At 44.2% G+C, this 20,660-nt stretch overlaps 1 protein-coding gene across 3 annotated transcripts in view; it reads right to left on the bottom strand.

Annotated features, from left to right (window-relative positions):
• The window catches only part of LOC144607243 (semaphorin-6B-like), a 284,386-nt gene that overhangs the window by 55,339 nt on the left and 208,387 nt on the right, over positions 1 to 20,660 (bottom strand). The gene's annotated exons all lie outside the window — the stretch shown is intronic.

Genomic DNA, 20,660 nt, shown 5'->3' with positions numbered 1-20,660 from the left:
AGATCTTCAAGTCGGGTTCCACTAATTATTCTGTACCAGCAAGTTATGTTGCTTTAAATTATGTTTTTCTTTCATCCGTCAATAAACAATGCTGATGCTGATTTGCAAGTATAATGTGACATTTTTATACTGGAGTCAAATCAGTCACGGTAATGATGCCCGAAACATTGCATGGAAACTCATCCACCCAAAGAATAAAAATGCTGAAAAGGACACGAAGTGCTGGAGTAATTCAGCAAGTGAGGCAGAACACAGATAAATTACATTTGGGTAGGCACCCTTCTTCAGTCTCAGACACAGTCTGAAGAAGAACCACAACTCAAAGCGTCACCTACCCATGTTCTGCCTGACCCGCTGAGTTATTCCAGCAATTTGTGTCCTTTTTGGTAAACCAGCATCTGCAGTTCCTTGTTTCTACAAATAAATTGCTGAGCCAGCCTGGAAATGTTTGCACTGAAGAACTGAATGCAGAGCTCTAATTTAAAGACAATGGTCTCGTTGGACAACCACGCCATGAAACACAGCCAAGAACATTTGAAAGTTCTTAAATCCAACTTCCAATGAGAGGAAAGTCAGAATAGTTCTCATTCCTAAATACCATCCAGGGATAGAGTCATAGACATAGTTATAGACACTGACTGTGTGGAAACAGGCCCTTTGGCCCAACCTGCCCACCCCCACCAACATGTCCATCTACACTAGTCCCACTTGCCCGCTTTTGGCCCATATCCCTCCAAACCTGTCCTATCCATGTCCCTGTCTAATTGCTTCTTAAATGTTGCGATAGTCCCTGCCTCAACTACCTCCTCCGGCAGCTCATTCCATACACCTACCACCCTTTGCTTGAAAATGTTACCCCTCAGATTCCTATAAGACCTGTGCCATAAATCAGGTTGCCCATCCACCCAGATTATGCTGGAGTTTCCTGGTAAGAAAAATTAAACTTGTTGATACTGCCATGAACAATCTTGGAGAGAGAGTGAAAAACATTTCTTCCAAGACATTTATTTGGTTGTGACAAAATGTTGGGAATTCATTGAAAGAGCTGAGTGACTGGTTGAGTCAGATAGGAAGCTTCATGATGTAATCTCAAGGAGTTTGTTCATCAATAGTGGACATCACTAGTGGAAGGACTACGTGTCAGCAGGTCCTATGGGGAATTGCCACGGTCATCAGGACTCAATACCTTGCTTCACAAAATGTGTTGGAAGGAACTGCAGAGATACTTACTGCCTGTCGCGCTGAGTTGCTGCAGCATTTTGTGTCTACCTTGTCTCACAAACAGCCTTAATAGCTCTGATCCCAACACAGCAATCAAATAAATGTTGTTGATCAGGGCAACAATATTTATTAAAAAATTATGATAAAAATCAATTTGATTCCTTGCATTCTCATTAAGTAATGACAAATATTTTTACTCTAGTTCTGCTGCATTCAGCGTAAAAGTTTGGCTACAACACACTCTCTATTTCTACTTTGCTATCTGTAATGACTAATAACATTCTAATGTTTCAAAAGTGCAGGTTTCAGCTGAAGGCTCTACTTCTCGATGTTTCTGTGAGGGTGAAAAATGTAGCAGACAAGATATAAAAAGAATTGCCTTGCCATTTAAGGACGTGTGGAGATCTAAATGAAACTTGGTGTCAAAGCTGATTAATTTCCCCATTGGTGCACATCTTCCATGCATTGAAATCTGTTTCCCACTGTCACACTAATTGAAATCCGTTAATTTTAATGACTTTGTCTCTCACCCCACCTTGCCGCCAATAAACCAGGTGTGACAGGTAAATGTACTTGAACATATTACTACTGCAAGAAGAAAAGATCAATTGAAGCTTCCATTATCTTGTTCAGTAGGTAATAAGAGATGGGTGTTGTGAGGTGCAGCATTTGAAGCTCAGGTTATACTGGCTGTGAACAGGTTGCAGGGAACTCCTGAAATGCCGTGTGAATATAAAAGCATCTCCTTCCATTCCGGCATCTACGGTAACCTTTTTACCTCTTACACGTTTAATAAGATGGTGTAATTTCTCTTGTACGTCTTTTGAGTGTGGGAGGAAACCAAAGTTCTCGGAGAAAACCGGGAGAACGCGATCACGGGGAGAATGTACAAACTTCGTACAGACAGCACCTGTAGTCGGGATCGAACCCGGGTCTCCGGCGCTGCAAGCACTGTAAGACAGCAACTCTACTGCTGCGCCACCGTGCCGCTCATAAGCAGTGATCATTTAGGGAGAGAGAGGAAGCTGGTAATTTACTGTGGAAGAGTCCCTCGGCAGATGCCAAAAGAGGAAGACAATTTGTATAGTAAACCTCTGAGAGGTATAAACAAAAATACCAGAAACACAATTCTAATTATCTAATTATACAATACATTAATTTTATGGCCAGGTGTTAAAAGTTTGTGTTGGAGTTTTGAGAAAAAAAATCTGAAGATGTTGTCCTGACATGTCCTGTTGCTGCAGGTAAATAGTTCTGATAAGATGGTAACTGAATAGATGCCTGCAGCTTGATCCAACAGTGGAGCAACATGTTAGGTAATTACCAGCAGATCCCATTAGCACTGTCCAATGTTATATTAAAATGTGACAAACATATTTGATTCATTAAATTACATCTGGCCAAGGAGAATATCAGGCTTTTTACTCGGCAATTAAGTGCACATCTTTGCAATGTCAGAATATAATTAAGGAGCGGGTTTATTTTTTTCTATTTTAATTAATCTATTTTTGTTATTTTCTATCTGCATCATTTACTGCAGATCCTTGATGCTTCAGATCCTTGATGCTGCAGATCCTTGATGCTGCAGATCCTTGATGCTGCAGATCCTTGATGCTTCAGCACAGAAGATAAATCAGAATGAAGGGTAATAAATGGGAAAGTGGAAGCAGTGCTTTATTTGTGGAGGTAGATGTTTGCCAATTTATGCTTTCAGTTTTCAGTCATGAATTTGGGGACTATGTGCCAGAGGCCAATGTTTGGACATATGTTCCCCTTCCTCACAAATGTTCTGACTTTCATAGATAGCCTAAATGAACAAAAGGTAGTGTACAAATGGAAATAACCACCATGCACCCATTAATACCTGATGAAAGGAAGCTCATTGATGAAGGTAGACACACAATGCTGGAGTAACTCAGCGGGACAGGTAGCATCTCTGGAGAGAATAGGTGATGTTTTGGGGCGAGACCCTTCTTCCTCATTGATGAAGGAGCTGAAGATGGTTCAACCTTGGCCACTGCCCTTCAACAAAGAATTGGGATGATGATCATCCTATCCCATGTTGCTGGGGCCGAGTGGCCTACTCTACCTTCTATTTTCTCCTGTTGTTACAAGAGAGTGGATGCATGAAACCCACCAAGACTGACAACATCTACCCACTCTCTGGCATTGAACCACCTGGAATCAGAAGAGCTGTAGCCAGTCAAAAAGAACGTCTCAGACAATCAGAGGATGAAAGACACCCCTTACCTGACCACCCTTTGCTACCTCAGCGTTTGAAATCACGCGGAGGTTTCCTCTCTTCTGTCCATCCCCTGGACTGCAGTGCATCGTCCAGAAGGCTCAAACTCTGGGAAGAGAGACTAGAGAAATCTCCGGAGAACATTCACATGGCAATCGATCCCTCTGAGAAACTCCCACCAGGTTCCGACCAACCATGGATAACCTGGTGCAGTCTCAACAGACTGCAGACAGGCGTGGGGAGGAGCAAATGGAACATGCTGAAGTGGGGATATACTGGAGATGCGGCAGACTGCGAGTGTGGACGGGGCCTCCAGACTATGGAACATCTCCTGAGCTGTGACATGCTGCATGACACATGCACTGCAAAGGATCTTGCAGAGGCCAATGACGTGGCACTAAAATGTGCTCGCTATTGGCAAACAGTTGTGTGATGATACGAAATAATAATAACAAGAGAGAATATGGATGGAAGATGGGTGAGAGGAGACGTATTTGAGACATGAATGCCACCATAGAGTAGAGGGGCTGAATGGCCCATTTTAATGCTGTAGCCTCAAAGTAACATCCATGCCTACAATAGAAGTGCCAAAGGCCATTCTTCCCATTGCTCCTGGTGATCTTTATTCTAATCTCACTCACTGTGCTTTGGGAGACCAGGACATAATTGAAGAAGGGTCTCGACCTGAAACATCACCCTTTGCTTCTCTCCAGAGATGCTGCCTGCCCAGCTTTTTGTGCCTATCTTCAGTTTAAACCTGCATCTGCAGTTCCTTCTTACACATAATTGATAGAGAATAGTTTAACGTCCTGTTTCCAGCAAGCTGTGCAGTTTCTGCAGATTAGGTAGCCAGTCAGACTGACATATTTATCTTGCAAACCACTTGCTTACGGGGAGAAAATTCAATTCAAATTATCTGCTGACACGCCAGTCTCGTTACGTTACCTTTAGCCGAAGGTCCCATCAATGTGCTCAGCAGCTCGTCCTTTGTACTCAATGGAATATTTTGAAAGCATCTCATTAAATAATTCTACGGCTTGCTCCAATGCTGCATTCTAGAATTTCTTGAACCTGCAGCAATTTTAGCTTTACTTTAATGTAAAGTTGCATTGAATGTAACCCTGATTTCCGAAACTACACTACTGTACCCCATACCTTTCTGATTTCCTCGTTCAATGTCCACTGTGAAATATATAGCAAACAGGCATCCACTGCCATTCAGTCCCAGTGAACTATGGAGAAGGCAGGAGAATGGTGTTAGGAGGGGGAGATAGATCAGCTATGATTGAATGGCAGAGTAGACTCCGATGGGTCGAATGGCCTAATTTTACTCCTGCCACTTATGAATTTATGAAGTGTGAATGATGAAGATTCAGAGTCCCCTGAACGGAGATTTATTCACAAAGTGCTGGAGTAACTCAGCAGGTCAGGCAGCATCTCAGGAGAGAAGGAATGGGTGACGTTTCGGGTCGAGACCCATCTTCAGACCACAGCCACATCTGCTTCTCCTGCCCCCCTGTACGGAGAACTCCTTCCTCATTTTGCTGGTCTTCATCTTGTGACTGTGCGTTCTTTTCCAGATTTCACAGCCACAAGGATCTCCATTCAGGAGGGTCTGTGAAACCTGACCACGATTGTCTATGCTTTAGACATTGTTCTATACAACAGGAGCCTTCTAGATTCTGGCAATCTCCACTGCACAGCCTCTAACCTTATAGTTCCCCAGCCCTGCACTGACAGTTTCTATCTCCTTGTCAAAGTGAAGAAAGATCTCAATCCGAAATGTCGCCTGTCCACTCCCTTCACAGATGCCGCCTGACCTGCTGAGTTACTCCGGCACTTTGTGTTTTGCTCAAGATTCCAGCATCTGCAGTCTCTTATATCTCCATTGGGAAAAGATTAGATTGTTCAGCATCATAGAGTCATGCTGTTCAGGTTACCTTAAACCATTTGGAAAAACATCTGCTCATCCCTGACATTTAGAATGATGTAAAACCTCTCAAAATCGAATTAAAATAAAAATGTTAAAAAAATTACTCAGGTTATTTCGATAATAAACTGTTTAGTTTACATGAAGACACTTAATCCAAAACATGAAACAATAATTAATTCAAAAGGATGTCAACTGCCTTCCATTTACCGTGTCCCTGGCAGCTGTTTCACTCCATAAAATGACTGGGCCCATTATCCTGCGTTGGGTTTAACCTGCTGCCCATTCATCACAACGTTCCCAGCCCAACAGTGGACAGCTCCAGCTACTCCGTACTCTGCTGGTGTTTTACAGCACGCTGCAGCTCAGTAACGCACCATCTGCCTACTCCAATTGGAATGCATGCATTGATGGGCCGAATGGCCTCATTCTGCTCCGATAACTTACACTGTCTGCACGTTTCAAAATCTTACTCTAAATCCTGATTGGGTGGCAAGTGTGTGATGAATTAGTGTAAACTGTTGTCCTGCTATACAATACAATATAATACATCTTTATTGTCATTGTACAGGGGTACAATGAGATTGTTAATGCGACTTCCATTCGACGCAATAAATTAATTAGCTAATCAATGGAAATTTAGACAACCCAGAGAAACAAAAGTAGAAACAGTTAAAACAGAATAAAGTGCAAGTAGGTCTGTGCCGGGTCGCTGTGCGACATGACCATCGGCTCAGCAGGACCGGTTCATAGCAGACCCTATCAGCTCCCATATGCATCAATTCCCACAAATTCCAAAGGTTTGCCTTTGATATTTATCTTGGAGAGGGTCATAAAGTCATAGAGTGATACAGTGTGGAAACAGACCCTTTGGCCCAACTTGCCCACACCGGCCAACAAAGTCTCAGCTACACTAGTCCCACTTGCCTGCATTTGGTCCATATCCCTCCAAACATGTCCTATCCATGTATCTGTTTACGTTTCTTAAACGTTGGGATGGTCCCAGCCTCAACTACCTCCTCTGGCTCCTCGTTCCATACACCCACCACCCTCTGTGTGAAAAAGTTACCCCTCAGATTCCTATTAAATCTTTTCCCCTTCACCTTGAACCTGTGTCCTCTGGTCCTCGATTCTCCTACTCTGGGCAAGAGACTCTGTGCATCTACCCGATCTATTCCTCTCATGATTTTGTATACAATAGACAATAGGTGCAGGAGTAGGCCATTCAGCCCTTTGAGCCAGCACCGCCATTCAATTCACTCTCAATCAGTACCCCGTTCCTGCCTTCTCCCCATACCCCCTCACTCCGCTATCCTTAAGAGCTCTATCCAGCTCTCTCTTGAAAGCATCCAACGAACTGGCCTCCACTGCCTTCTGAGGCAGAGAATTACACACCTTCACCACTCTCTGACTGAAAAAGTTCTTCCTCATCTCCGTTCTAAATGGCCTACCCCTTATTCTTAAACTGTGGCCCCTTGTTCTGGACTCCCCCAACATTGGGAACATGTTTCTTGCCTCTAATGTGTCCAATCCCCTAATTATCTTATATGTTTCAATAAGATCCCCCCTCATCCTTCTAAATTCCAGTGTATACAAGCCTAATTGCTCCAGCCTTTCAACATACGACAGTCCCGCCATTCCGGGAATTAACCTAGTGAACCTACGCTGCACGTCCTCAATAGCAAGAATATCCTTCCTCAAATTTGGAGACCAAAACTGCACACAGTACTCCAGGTGCGGTCTCACCAGGGCCCGGTACAACTGTAGAAGGACCTCTTTGCTCCTATACTCAACTCCTCTTGTTATGAAGGCCAACATTCCATTGGCTTTCTTCACTGTCTGCTGTACCTGCATGCTTCCTTTCAGTGACTGATGCACTAGGACACCCAGATCTCGTTGAACATCCCCTCTTCCTAACTTGACACCATTCAGATAATAATCTGCCTTTCTATTCTTACTTCCAAAATGAATACCCTCACACTTATCTACATTAAACTGCATCTGCCATGTATCCGCCCACTCACACAACCTGTCCAAGTCACCCTGCAGCCTTATTGCATCTTCCTCACAATTCACACTACCCCCCCAGCTTAGTATCATCTGCAAATTTGCTAATGGTACTTTTAATCCCTTCATCTAAGTCATTAATGTATATCGTAAATAGCTGGGTCCCAGCACCGAACCTTGCGGTACCCCACTGGTCGCTGCCTGCCATTCCGAAAGGGACCCATTTATCCCCACTCTTTGTTTTCTGTCTGTCAACCAATTTTCTATCCATGTCAGTACCCTACCCCCAATACCATGTGCTCTAATTTTGCCCACTAATCTCCTATGTGGGACCTTGTCGAAGGCTTTCTGAAAGTCGAGGTACACCACATCCACTGACTCTCCCCTGTCAATTTTCCTAGTTACATCCTCAAAAAATTCCAGTAGATTTGTCAAGCATGATTTCCCCTTCGTAAATCCATGCTGACTCGGAACAATCCTGTTACTAATATCCAAATGCTCCGCAATTTCGTCTTTTATAATTGACTCCAGCATCTTCCCCACCACTGATGTCAGACTAACTGGTCTATCATCATATCATATCATATCATATATATACAGCCGGAAACAGGCCTTTTCGGCCCACCAAGTCCGTGCCGCCCAGCGATCCCCGTACATTAACACTATCCTACACCCACTAGGGACAATTTTTACATTTACCCAGCCAATTAACCTACATACCTGTACGTCTTTGGAGTGTGGGAGGAAACCGAAGATCTCGGAGAAAACCCACGCAGGTCACGGGGAGAACGTACAAACTCCTTACAGTGCAGCACCCGTAGTCAGGATCGAACCTGAGTCTCCGGCGCTGCATTCGCTGTAAAGCAGCAACTCTACCGCTGCGCTACCGTGCCGCCCTATATAATTACCCGTTTTCTCTCTCCCTCCTTTCTTAAAAAGTCGGATAACATTTGCTATCCTCCAATCCATAGGAACTGATCCTGAATCTATAGAACATTGAAAAATGATCTCCAATGCTTCCACTATTTCTAGAGCCACCTCCTTAAGTACCCTGGGATGCAGACCATCAGGCCCTGGGGATTTATCAGCCTTCAGTCCCATCAGTCTACCCAAAACCATTTCCTGTCTAATGTGGATTTCCTTCAGTTCCTCCATCACCCTAGATTCTCCGGCCCCTAGAACATTTGGGAGATTGTGTGTATCTTCCTCAGTGAAGACAGATCCAAAGTAACGGTTTAACTCGTCTGCCATTTCTTTGTTCCCCATAATAAATTCCCCTGCTTCTGTCTTCAAGGGACCCACATTTGTCTTGACTATTTTTTTCCTCTTCACGTACCTAAAAAAACTTTTGCTCTCCTCCTTTATATTATTGGCTAGTTTACCCTCGTACCTCATCTTTTCTCCCCGTATTGCCTTTTTAGTTAACTTTTGTTGCTCTTTAAAAGAGTCCCAGCATCCTCCTGCACTCCAAGAAACAGAGACCCAGCCTACTTAACCTCTACGTATAGCTCACACCCTCTAGTCCTGGCAACATCCTCGGAAATTGTTTCTGAACTCTTTCAATCTTGACAATATCTTTCCTATAACATGGTGCTCAGAACTAACACAATATTCTAAATGCGGTCTCACCAACGTCTTATACAACTGGAACATGACCTCCCAACTTCTATACTCAATATTCTGACTGATGAAGGCCAAAGTACCAAAAGCCTTTTTGACCACCTTATCTACCTGCGACTCGACCTTCAAGGAACCATGCACCTGTACAAGATCCCTCTGCTCTACAACACTCCCCAGAGGCCTACCATTTACTGTGTAGGTCCTGCCCTTGTTCGACCTCCCAAAATGCAACACCTTGAAATGATAAACTGTTCATTCATTTATCTTATGTATCTAAAGTTATTGGTTCAAAATTAAGTTTGGTTTGTTAAAGTCGCCATCCAGTTTGCGATCAATAAATAAGATATTTTGAACTGTGGCTTGAGATTCTCCAGGGACTGGGACCAAGAGTAACAACTCTCTTATGATAGTTGCCCCAGACGTTGGATGAGATGGAGATCTCTGTATCTTCAGAGATGCAAAGCCCACCGATGTCAGTGCCTCAGTGAGTCTGAGAAACCAAAACTGTGACATCCCCTGTAAATTACAGAGATGACTTGGACTGCAGCCAGAGAAAGTGGGAAGGAACCGCATCTAAGGATGTGGCCACAGAGAGGACCATGGTGCCAGCCCAGTGGTGTGGGTACAAGCAGCCTGGGTAGACAACATGCCTAGGAAGGGACTGCAGATGCTGGTTTAAATCGAAGATAGATACAAAATGTTGGAGTAACTCAGTGGGACGGGCAGCATCTCTGGAGACAGCCTGGGTCGACAACCTGTCCTTCTCCATCATCATGAATATTCACTGCTCTCTGAGAAACGCAGTGAGTAACCGGAGAGCGATTTTCTCAATCCTTGCTGACAGACGGTTACACAGATGAGTAATAGCGACGTGCTTTGGAAAGGCATGCTCAAACTCTAAACTTAGAATTCAGGCTCCCCTACGATGCGTTAAAAATAACTCGGATCAGCGGCAGATGTAGATGTCAAAGTCCACGTTGACAAGATCTCTTTATCTAACATCGCTGAACAAACTGCTCAGCACAGACCTTCTCTCTCCCGGTCTGATCCTGACAAATATTTGCATGTTGATTGTGCCCTGGCATCATTGCAGAATTATATGATGTTTGGCATTGCATTGTTTCAGGATGAAGGGGCTCAGGGCTTGGTGCAGCGTCTGCACTGAATACGATCAACACAAACTGATCAGAATTGACATGAGAAGGCGAACTTCTCACTGACAGTGTGTTTGGCACATTCATCAGCACTGCACTTACTTCAATCTCTGAAGATTCAAGTAGTAATGACCACAATAACCAATAGAGTTTATAAAAACATGTTTATACTGGAGGAATTCAAGCCCAGTTGTTATCAGTCCTTTGAAGATCCAGCCACAAGGAACCACAGATGCTGGTTATTAAACAAAGGACAGAATGCTGGAGTAATTCTATGGGCCAGGCATCTCTGGAGAACATGGAAAATCCTTATTGGAGCTGGGAGGAATATTTTTTTGCACAGGGTAACTTGGTGTGGAAATTAAAGGACTGGAGCATTTCAACGGTGAAGATAAAAGCAAGAAAGCATTGGTTTTCTTCACCCAAGTTGTGTATGGACAGGAGTGAAGCTTAGTCTGGGCTCCATTTATATGGTTTACCCACTTTGTAAAGGAATAGTCCAATCTGTAAATCTGAGGAATTATCCAGGTTAAAGATGGTTGGCAAGTTATTTTGCCACCTATCTTTAAATCTATCATTTCTAAAACTTAATGTTTTCCAGCTTAATGTCAGAGTTCCTTCTCCTCAATTTATCAATTATTTTCTAGCTAATTCTAATGGAGTACATTATATCCCTAACAGACACAAAATGCAGGAGTAACACAGCGGGTCAGGCAGCATCTGTGGAGAACATGGATAGGTGACGTTTCACAGAGTGCTGGAGTAACTCAGTGGGTCAGGCAGCATCTGTGGAGAACATGGATGGGTGATGTTTCACAGAGTGCTGGAGTAACTCAGCGGGTCAGGGCAGCATCTGTGGAGAACATGGATAGGTGACGTTTTGGGTCTGAAATGTCATGACCCGAAATGTCACCTATCCATATTCTCCAGCGATGATGCATGACCTGCTGAGTTACTCCAGCACTTTGTGTTCTTTTGTGAATTAACCAGCATCTGCAGTTCCTTGTCCATCTTCAAGTTGTTGTCCAACCATTTGTCCGTCTGGTAACACTGGCCTTCCCCAAACTCAGGAATCTACTCCTGGTGTACTGAATCTTGACAACTCCTGCAGCAAGACAAGACAAATCACTTGCCCTGACGATATAATGAAGTGTTGATTAAACATTGTGCAAACACAGTCAAAGTTCCTTGCATGAAAGTTTTGTGTACCTGAGGCAACATCGAAAAACTATTACCTCATTACTTTCAGACGGTGGAGTGAGACTTCAATTCCCAGCGGCACCTTTAGCAGCAGACTGACCATCAACTAACTGGGCAGCAAGACGTTGGTCTCCCTCTTACCCATCTGATTTTGGCACCCCATCACTTACCAACAGTGCCTCATCTACAACTTGTGTTGCAGTTACTCACCGGTCCCCTCAAATATGTGAGCCCTTCCAGCATGGACAAGGACAATGGCACTCAGCTCCTTCACCCCCCCCTCCAAATCACACCCCACTCTCACAAGGAAATATATTACCGTTCTGTTATTCAAGACAGACCTTGCTTTCCATTCCCACCAATACTGTGGGAGTACCTTTCACAGAGAACTGTCGTGATTCAAGATTGAGCAAAGTCTGTGTTCCAAAAAAGGATTAAGTTAAAATAAGTTCAAGTCCGGTTTTCTCTCAGTGCTGGGTCTTCACTTCTGCAGACCCAACAAACCCCAGCCCAGTCACCAACATTGTGTTTCCATTCACCTCAAATATTCCCAACCTGCATTGCTGGAACAGGCCCTTCTGTCCACCGAGTCCGCACTGACGAGCGATCCCCGCACACTAACGAGACCCTTCTTCAGACTGGTTAGGGATAAGGGAAACATGAGTATAGGCAATGATGTAGAGAGATCAATGAATGAAAGATATGCAAAAAACATCACAATGCACTGGCCAAGAGAGCGGCCCAAACTAATGCGCAGCTGGAGGGCCGGGGTGCTGGAGGGCAGGGGTGCTGGAGGGCAGGGGTGCTGGGGTGCTGGAGGACAGGGGTGCTGGAGGGCAGGGGTGCTGGGGCGCTGGAGGGCAGGGGTGCTGGAGGGCAGGGGTGCTGGAGGGCAGGGGTGCTGGAGGGCAGGGGTGCTGGAGGGCAGGGGTGCTGGGGCGCTGGAGGGCAGGGGTGCTGGAGGGCAGGGATGCTGGAGGGCAGGGATGCTGGAGGGCAGGGGCGCTGGAGGGCAGGGGTGCTGGAGGGCAGGGGTGCTGGAGGGCAGGGGTGCTGGAGGGCAGGGGTGCTGGAGGGCAGGGGTGCTGGAGGGCAGGGGTGCTGAAGGGCAGGGGTGCTGGAGGGCAGGGGAGCTGGAGGGCAGGGGCGCTGGAGGGCAGAGGTGCTGGAGGGCAGGGGCGCTGGAGGTTTGAGATCTTCCCTGGCACTAACACTATTTTCTATGTATCTATCTCTGTATTTTTCTGACATGCTCCAACTATGGTTTCTATTTCAGGCAACAAATTCCAAACTGGGTGAAGAAAGCTTCTTGCTCACATCTATTCTGAACCAACCAATTACCTTTGGTCAATGTCTCTTGTTTTTGTCCACTTAGTCAAGTGAAACGTCACATGGACACATCAATTAGGAGCAGGAATGGCCATTTGAAGATGCTCTATTATTATATAAGGTCATGGCTGATCTAATCACAACTTCAGCACTGACATTACTCCAACATAAGATCCATTTTCATTCCTTTGCTTATCAGAAATGTTTATAATTCTTCTTCTTTGGACTCCTCCTAATTTTACACACCTCAATTAAGCTTCTCGTGGCAACCTCTGTTCTTAGTCTTATCCAATCTTTCCGCATAGCTATAATGTTACAGTGTCAGACATCTATCTCTCTTGCATTCTCTGCAGTGTAATCACGTCCAAGGCAATGGAAGGCACCCATTCTTGCTCGCTTGTTTTTACAGGGAATCAAAACTGTGGCTGGTGAACACTTGTCATATATCACTTGACTGATTAATAACATGACGGTTGAAGCTGTCAACACCTGCTGTTTTCAAAGGCATGTTGTCCACACTGACAGTGGGAATTCTGGTTGATCTTTCTCTCTGAAGCTCAGCGGCAATACAGCCAATTCCTGAATCACGTGCTGCCTGAGATTACGTAACTAGGCAACACAACTAGGATTAAACCTTCAACCTATTGATGTCTGTGGTTTAGTCCTACAGCCTGCAGTGCCTTTATCCATTGTAATGTAACACATTCCTTCAACCACTATGGTTTCAGGCAAGGATGTGCTTCCATCAGGATCACCCAGGTAGCTAAACAAAAGTCACAACATGAAGCTTTGAGAAGAGGCAGATTGAAAATTTCATGCTTGAGGAGGTGGGATGTGAGAGAGTTGGGTCTTCCCAGTGAAAACTCTTTGATGTTGGCATACTTACACAGCTCTAAGTAAAATGAACAGCACTGTTCTGGGAGAGAGATCATGTATTCCAGGCACCGCAAGGTAATTTTTCAGCCCCTTGTTTTTCACATTTTTTCCTATTTATCATATTTAGACCTTCAATTAACTATCCATTGTCCCTTTCTATTTCAAACCTTCAGCCAATCCAATCTTTCCACATAGCTGCAAACTCTTGCAGTATTCCTGTGAATATCTTCTGCAGCCATGAACAGTGCAATCACAAGGCACCAATCCCTGCTTAGTTTAGTTTAGTTTAGAGATGCAGCGCAGAAACAGGCCCTTCGGCCCACCGAGTCCGCGCCGACCAGAGATCCCCACACACTGGTCTAGCTTAGAGATGCAGCGCAGAAACAGGCCCTTCGGCCCACCGAGTCCGTGCCGACCAGAGATCCCCACACACTGGTCTAGCTTAGAGATGCAGCGCAGAGAAAGGCCCTTCGGCCCACCGAGTCCGCGTCGACCAGAGATCCCAACACACTGGTCTAGCTTAAAGATACAGCGCAGAGAAAGGCCCTTCGGCCCACCGAGTCCGCGCCGACCAGAGATCCCCACACACTGGTTTATTTTAGAGATACAGCGCAGAAACAGGCCCTTCGGCCCACCAGGTCTGCAGCGACCAGCAATCACCCGTTCGCACACTAGTTTAGTTTAGAGATACAGCGCGGAAACAGGACCTTTGCTCCTCCAAGTCTGCACTGACCAGCGATCGCCGCACATTGGCTGTGTTGTGTTTCCAAGGGGCAACTCAAACTGGCGAATAAGATGCCGTGGAACTGTGCTGGCAGCAAGCCTGGCCCGAAATTAAACGTTGAAGTTTCTCAATATAAATCTCAGCACAGCAGGTCACTTGGAATTGGAAACCGTCCATTCATTCCTTACTACTCACTGTACAATTGCACTCACTTAAATCAGACTCGTTTTACTTGCCTTTTACCTTAAAAAACTTGGAAGGTAAAACTTTAAGAAAGATAAGCAATATGCCTCTTTAACTAGGAATTTGAGGAGAAGGTTAAGTGAGAAGTACTCTCCTTAGATTTCCCTGCTGCTCAAGGATATGCAGTCAGTTCATGTTAATTAAAATTGAGTACTATACAAGTGCAGCTTGTGGAGTTTTTATTAAAACACAATGTTAATTGCTCTCAGTAAATGAAGGATTGTGAACTATTTTCAAGGATTTAATTTGCCCCCTTGGACTATTATCCAATAAACACCAAATTAAGTCGTTGGTGGATGATGGAAAGTGTAAACTTAAACAAAGAGTAATTTTCCACTCAGGCTCACTAATATAAATGTGCTGATGGATTGCAGGTTACGGAAATATAGTCCCGATGGGAGAAAATAAAATTATACCACTCAGTGTAAAGAGTTTGATTTGAGTGAATACCATTTTACAGAATGATTAAAGAGTGGACTAGGGTTTTCAGATTCAGGTGAGTTGCTGCAACAGTTTTTATTTAGAGAAATGTGTTGGAAGGAATTGCACATTTATCGATATAAAAAACTTAGGACTAAGATGACAGCTTGATAATAAACTAAATCAGGACTAAATAACCATAAGACATCTTACTAATAATGTATTAGGAGTAGCTACATTTACAAAAAGGTTATGAAACCTACCTCATTCATTATACTGAAAGGGCCCTAGTTAAAATTTTGAAGAAGTGATTTTTTAAAAATGCAAATAAAACCGTGAAAATGAAATTGGAGCACTTTGCTGGGATGTGGAGCTGTGGGGAATGACAGCAGCCTTCATGTGCTTCCAGCTCCACAAACCCGGAGTATCTCATGAACATATTTCAGCAGCTAAGTAGACATTATCTGAGCTAATGACACAGTGAGAATTCAAACACAGAGTTAACTTCCTCAGTTAAGTAAAATAAAAAAGCTGCAGATGTTGGGAATCTGAACTAATAAATACTTCCAGTAGTGGGAGAGAGGTGACGTTTCAGGTTGCAAACCTTCTTCAGACTGATGATTCTTGAGTCTGAAGAAGGGTCTCGACCCGAAACGTCACCTATTCCTTCTCTCCGATGCTGCCTGTCCCGCTGAGTTACTCCAGCATTTTGTGTCCATTCTTTCCTTATTTCCTAATTAGTTTTAATAGCAATTCTCTTGACATAATATGCCTCCTGATTTTGGTTATGATGCAAATGGAAACATTCTCTCCACAACCCTGCTGTTACACCACAATGTTATACTATACTCATCGATCTGGATCATTTAAAGTCCCACCTATATTTGCAGTTTGTTTTCTCTGTTAACATGTTTGGAAATATTTTGCATTATTCTGACTAACCATGAAATGTTCACCACTGTTTTGTCACGAGCTGTTGATGTCAACACAATTGATGATGCTGTGACATCAATCCAGCTGGCTGTTGTTACATTATGGACCGTCGCTGTAATGGGGTCTGCAGCTGAGTGCTCCAGATAACACCGACAGCAACATTTTCCATTATTTTGACTGGTATTTCTGCCAGAGGTCTTGCGGTAAATGGACCAGAGCTATGCATTAGACTTAGTGCAACCTGTTTAGGGTCCAATACCAGTTTAATATAAACTTGCTGCTAGTGAATTCAATCCTCCTTAAACTAGAACTTTGATTCAAATTCAAAATTCTACATGGCAGCTGATGTATTGCATTTATTAAATTAAATAATCAGAGATTTGAAAAAAGGAGCTGTTATTAGTATTGGTGACCACAAGACTATTGACTGGATGTTTTGAATTACTCGGAACTGCCTTTAGCCAAACGTGTTGAGTGGATGATCACTGTGGGTTCATCTCGTGGCCTCTGCATAGAGTCGTAGAGTCACACAGTGTGCTTCAGCCCAACTTGCCCACTCCGACCAACATGTCTCAGTCACAGTCCCACAGAGTGACACAGTGTGGAAACAGGCCCTTCAGACCAACTTGCCCACACCGACCAACATGTATGTCCCAGCTACACTAGTCACACCTGCCTGCATTTGGCCCATATCCCTCCAAATCTGTCCTATCCATGTACCTGTCTAAATGTTTCTTAAACGTTGCAATAGTCCCTGCCTCAACTATCTCCTCCTGCAGCTCGTTCAATACACCCACCACCCTCTGTGTGAAAAAGTTACCCCTCTGGTTCCTATTAAATCTTTCCCCCTTCACCTTAACCCTTTGTCCTCTGGTCCTCGATTCCTTCACTCTGAGCAAGAGACATTTTGCGTTTAGCCGATCTGTTCCTCTCATGGTTTTGTACACTCCTATAAGATCCTCATTCTCCAAGAAAAAGATTCCTAGCCCGCTCAGCCTCTCCCTGTAGCTCATAATGAACACAATTTGATTCCCTCCACAGATATCAAGAAACAGTTAAGTCCGCTGGACAGAACACTGCCTTAGGGTCCCAAACAAAGCTCGGCAATGGTGCTGAAGATTTGTACTCCAGAACTCAATGCCCTCCTTCCAGCCAAGCTGCACCAGTACAGCTGCAGCACTGACATCTCCCAGCAGAGGGATGGGAGGTGTGGTTGGCAATGTTACTGTGGCATTACTTCAGTCTGGGTTCCAGAAAGGCACACACAGCTTTTCACTGCATCTCAGTATACGTGACAATAACAAACCAGTACCAATACACCTCAGCTCCATTCACCTCAATGCCCCATACACTTCATACCTTCAACACCTCCATACCTCCGTACATCTCCACACACCACCATACCTTCATATCTCCACACACCTCCACAGCTCGATACATCTCCACACACCTCCACACACCTCCATACTTGTCCATATACGTCCACACCGCATCGTAGCTGAATTTGGGAGGTAACGTGAGAGCTGCTACCCTTGAGGGAGTGTGACACATCATCACGCCCCGACAGAATACTCTGCAGTACTGGCTCATGTTAAGTAGAATGGTGCCCTAATCATGGACCTTGTCTGTCATGAATACATCTGGCACATGAATGAGTGTGATGGTCCCTTATTCTCATCACAAGATCACTTGGCTCTCTATTTCATTTTAATTTTCAAAGATTTGTCTGATGTTTTTACTTTTCTTACCAAATGCATTAACCTCACATTTATCTACATTAAAGTCGATTTTCCACAAATCTCTGGTCTGTAGTTTTTTTCCCAAGTTCCTTCTTGTGTATTGATTCTTGCTTTCTTCCCCACTGTGGTTAAATGCTTCCTGCACCCAGCACTGGTCCTCATTATTTGCAGATTTTGATGTTGAATGACATATTCTTAAATAACAATCATGTATGGAGCAGTGTTTCGCAATGACACTTGGTGGACATGTCCTTCTAGGCTACCGAGGTGAGAAGGTCCAGGTTTAGTATGTTGCCAGAAGACTAGATTGTATAAAAGCTATCTGCAAAAGCAAAGACCTGCTGACCTTGCATGCACGCTTGATTAAAACATATTGTTTATTGCCACTTTCAAATCGATTTTCAAAATGGGCTTCTAGAGAAATAAAGAATTATTTGGACTTGTGAATGGCTGATAAACAATTTGCAGACTTGACAGTCATTATTCAGTCATTATTCAGTAATTATTTCTTGAGGTCAGCTCATCTAGTTTGGAACGCGGAGCGTATTGATTGTTGACGTTCATTGACTTGACCCATTAATTTCACATTCTTGCAGGAAAATAAAATGTTTGATTACATTTTAATGCCATTCTTTAAAGAGGCTGCTTAATCGGAGTCGCTTGGTGCTGATGGGCCAAACAGCTAAAGCAACAGATTCCACACATCTCAGTCTACTGCACAACCATGTCCACCAGGGTTCCATCACTCCTGTTCCCCACTTTACGAAGCTGTGGTGGTTTATGTGAAGAATAATGGGACAGATGAACTGGCCTTTAAAATGAGTTCAACGTCAGACATTTAACCCTGCAATCTGATCGGCACGGTGATTCAATGCCTCTTAGTGTAAAACGAGGCTCAGTCAAGTTTTCAATGGGTTAGCACATCACTGTTTGTTCTTTATTTTAGTTAACCTTTATTCTTTAATGATGCCAATGTCACATACTTTTAGTAAAGATAGAATTTAAAAAATGTATAATAATTTTTAATTGCATTAATTATATAAATCTATTTCAGCTGTTTTTAAATGTCAGAAGCATCTAAATCAGTGTAATGGCCAATGGCAGGAGTGGGCAGTCCAGTCCAGTCCAGTCCAGCAACCTGACTAACCTCCCTTGCCAATATTTCTTCTAACTTTTCATTGAAAACGTCAGCTGGGTACTATTGCTAATTGATTCTGCAATCCTCCATACCGACCTGCTCTTAAACAGGACACAGAGTGCTGGAGTAACTCAGCGGGTCAGGCAGCATCTGTGGAGAACACAGATAGGTGACGTTTCACAGAGTGCTGGAGTAACTCAGCGGGTCAGGCAGCATCTGTGGAGAACATGGATAGGTGACGTTTCGCACAGTGCTGGAGTAACTCAGCGGGTCAGGCAGCATCTGTGGAGAACATAGATAGGTGACGTTTCACAGAGTGCTGGAGTAACTCAGCGGGTCAGGCAGCATCTGTGGAGAACACAGATAGGTGACGTTTCACAGAGTGCTGGAGTAACTCAGCGGGTCAGGCAGCATCTCTGGAGAACATGGATAGATGATGTTTTGGGTCGGGACCCTTCTACAGACTGGCCAAATATTCTGAAGAAGGTTCCTGACGAAGAAGAAGTCTCCTATCCATGTTCTCCAGCACTTTGTGTCGTTCTTTGAAAACCAGCATCTTTAGTTCCTTGCTTCTACATTTTGGCCGCTCTTCTCAGCTGGAGGAAAGACATTGGCAGAGGTTAGAGGTTATGTGGAGTGTGGCTGAGGTTATGGGGCGTGTGGCAGAGGTTAGAGGTTATGGGGAGTGTGGCAGAGGTTATGGGGAGTGTGGCTGAGGTTAGAGGTTATGGGGAGCGTGGCTGAGGTTAGAGGTTATGGGGAGTGTGTCTGAGGTTATGGGGAGTGTGTCTGAGGTTATGGGGAGTGTGTCTGAGGTTATGGGGAGTGTGTCTGAGGTTATGGGGAGAAGGCAGGAGAATGGGGTTAGGAGGGAGTAGTAGATCAGCCATGATTGAATGATTGAGGGAGTAGATGAAGGGCCGAATGGCCTAAGTCGACTCCTATTCCTTATGACCTCATGTCCTTCAGTTGCAAAAATCAGAGGCTGATATGTCAATTGGGTCCTTTACAAGGATAACTTTAGCCTGAGGGACACATCTGCTGCAGGCTTTGATCAAGTAAAGAACATGGAAGGACATCAGGAGAGGATGAGATGTGGTCTTCTGGACATTAAAGATAAATCCAGATCTCTCCAGCTTTAGGGTTACCTCACCTTGCATCCTCTAATCCCTCACCAGACACCATTTCCAGCCCATCTCCACCACAGTGCTGCCAGTGACTGGAGGGTTTGTTCATGCTTGATCGCCGGCTACATTGACGTCCACATGCTACTGTTTAACCTGCCCAGTTGACCCGCCACATTCAGGTGACATCTGTGAGTTGAAAGCCCCCAGACTGTAGGGTGTCCTGTGATAGAGGTTAACTACGTCACTGAACCACAGTCCCAGCCTCCTAGGCATGCAGTTCCCGCTCCTGGGATCCATGTGCCTAAAATTGGAACTGTATCTGTGCTCGAATTATGGCCCTCATCTCAATAAACACCAAATTTAATAAAACATAAACTGCTCAAATTACTTCTTAAAATCAAGGCATTTTCTGAAAGCAAAACAGACAGCAATGAAATACAATATTTATAATACACCAACAGCATCATTGTTCGGCTGAATCTAAATAAGCCTTTTCTCCAGATGATCTTTTACCCACACAACTGGCTTTTTACTGGGTCATTCAATCCTTTCTCAGTCTAAAATCCACTATGTTTGCAATCCAGAATGTCTTTCTACTGCATCCTGCTACAATATTTCTTGGGAACTTGTACTGCAAATCTTTTCCATTTCGACCCTCCCATCTCTGTCTGAATCTGTTGAGGATGGCCGTCACAGTCTGAGATCCCTGAATCAGTTCTGACAGCTGTCGTTAAAATCAATTACGTTTTCCTGCAGT

This window comes from Rhinoraja longicauda, chromosome 28 (assembly GCF_053455715.1).
Source record: "Rhinoraja longicauda isolate Sanriku21f chromosome 28, sRhiLon1.1, whole genome shotgun sequence".
NCBI classification, from domain to species: Eukaryota; Metazoa; Chordata; class Chondrichthyes; order Rajiformes; family Arhynchobatidae; genus Rhinoraja; species Rhinoraja longicauda.
This window is presented reverse-complemented; position numbering and strand designations above follow the sequence as displayed.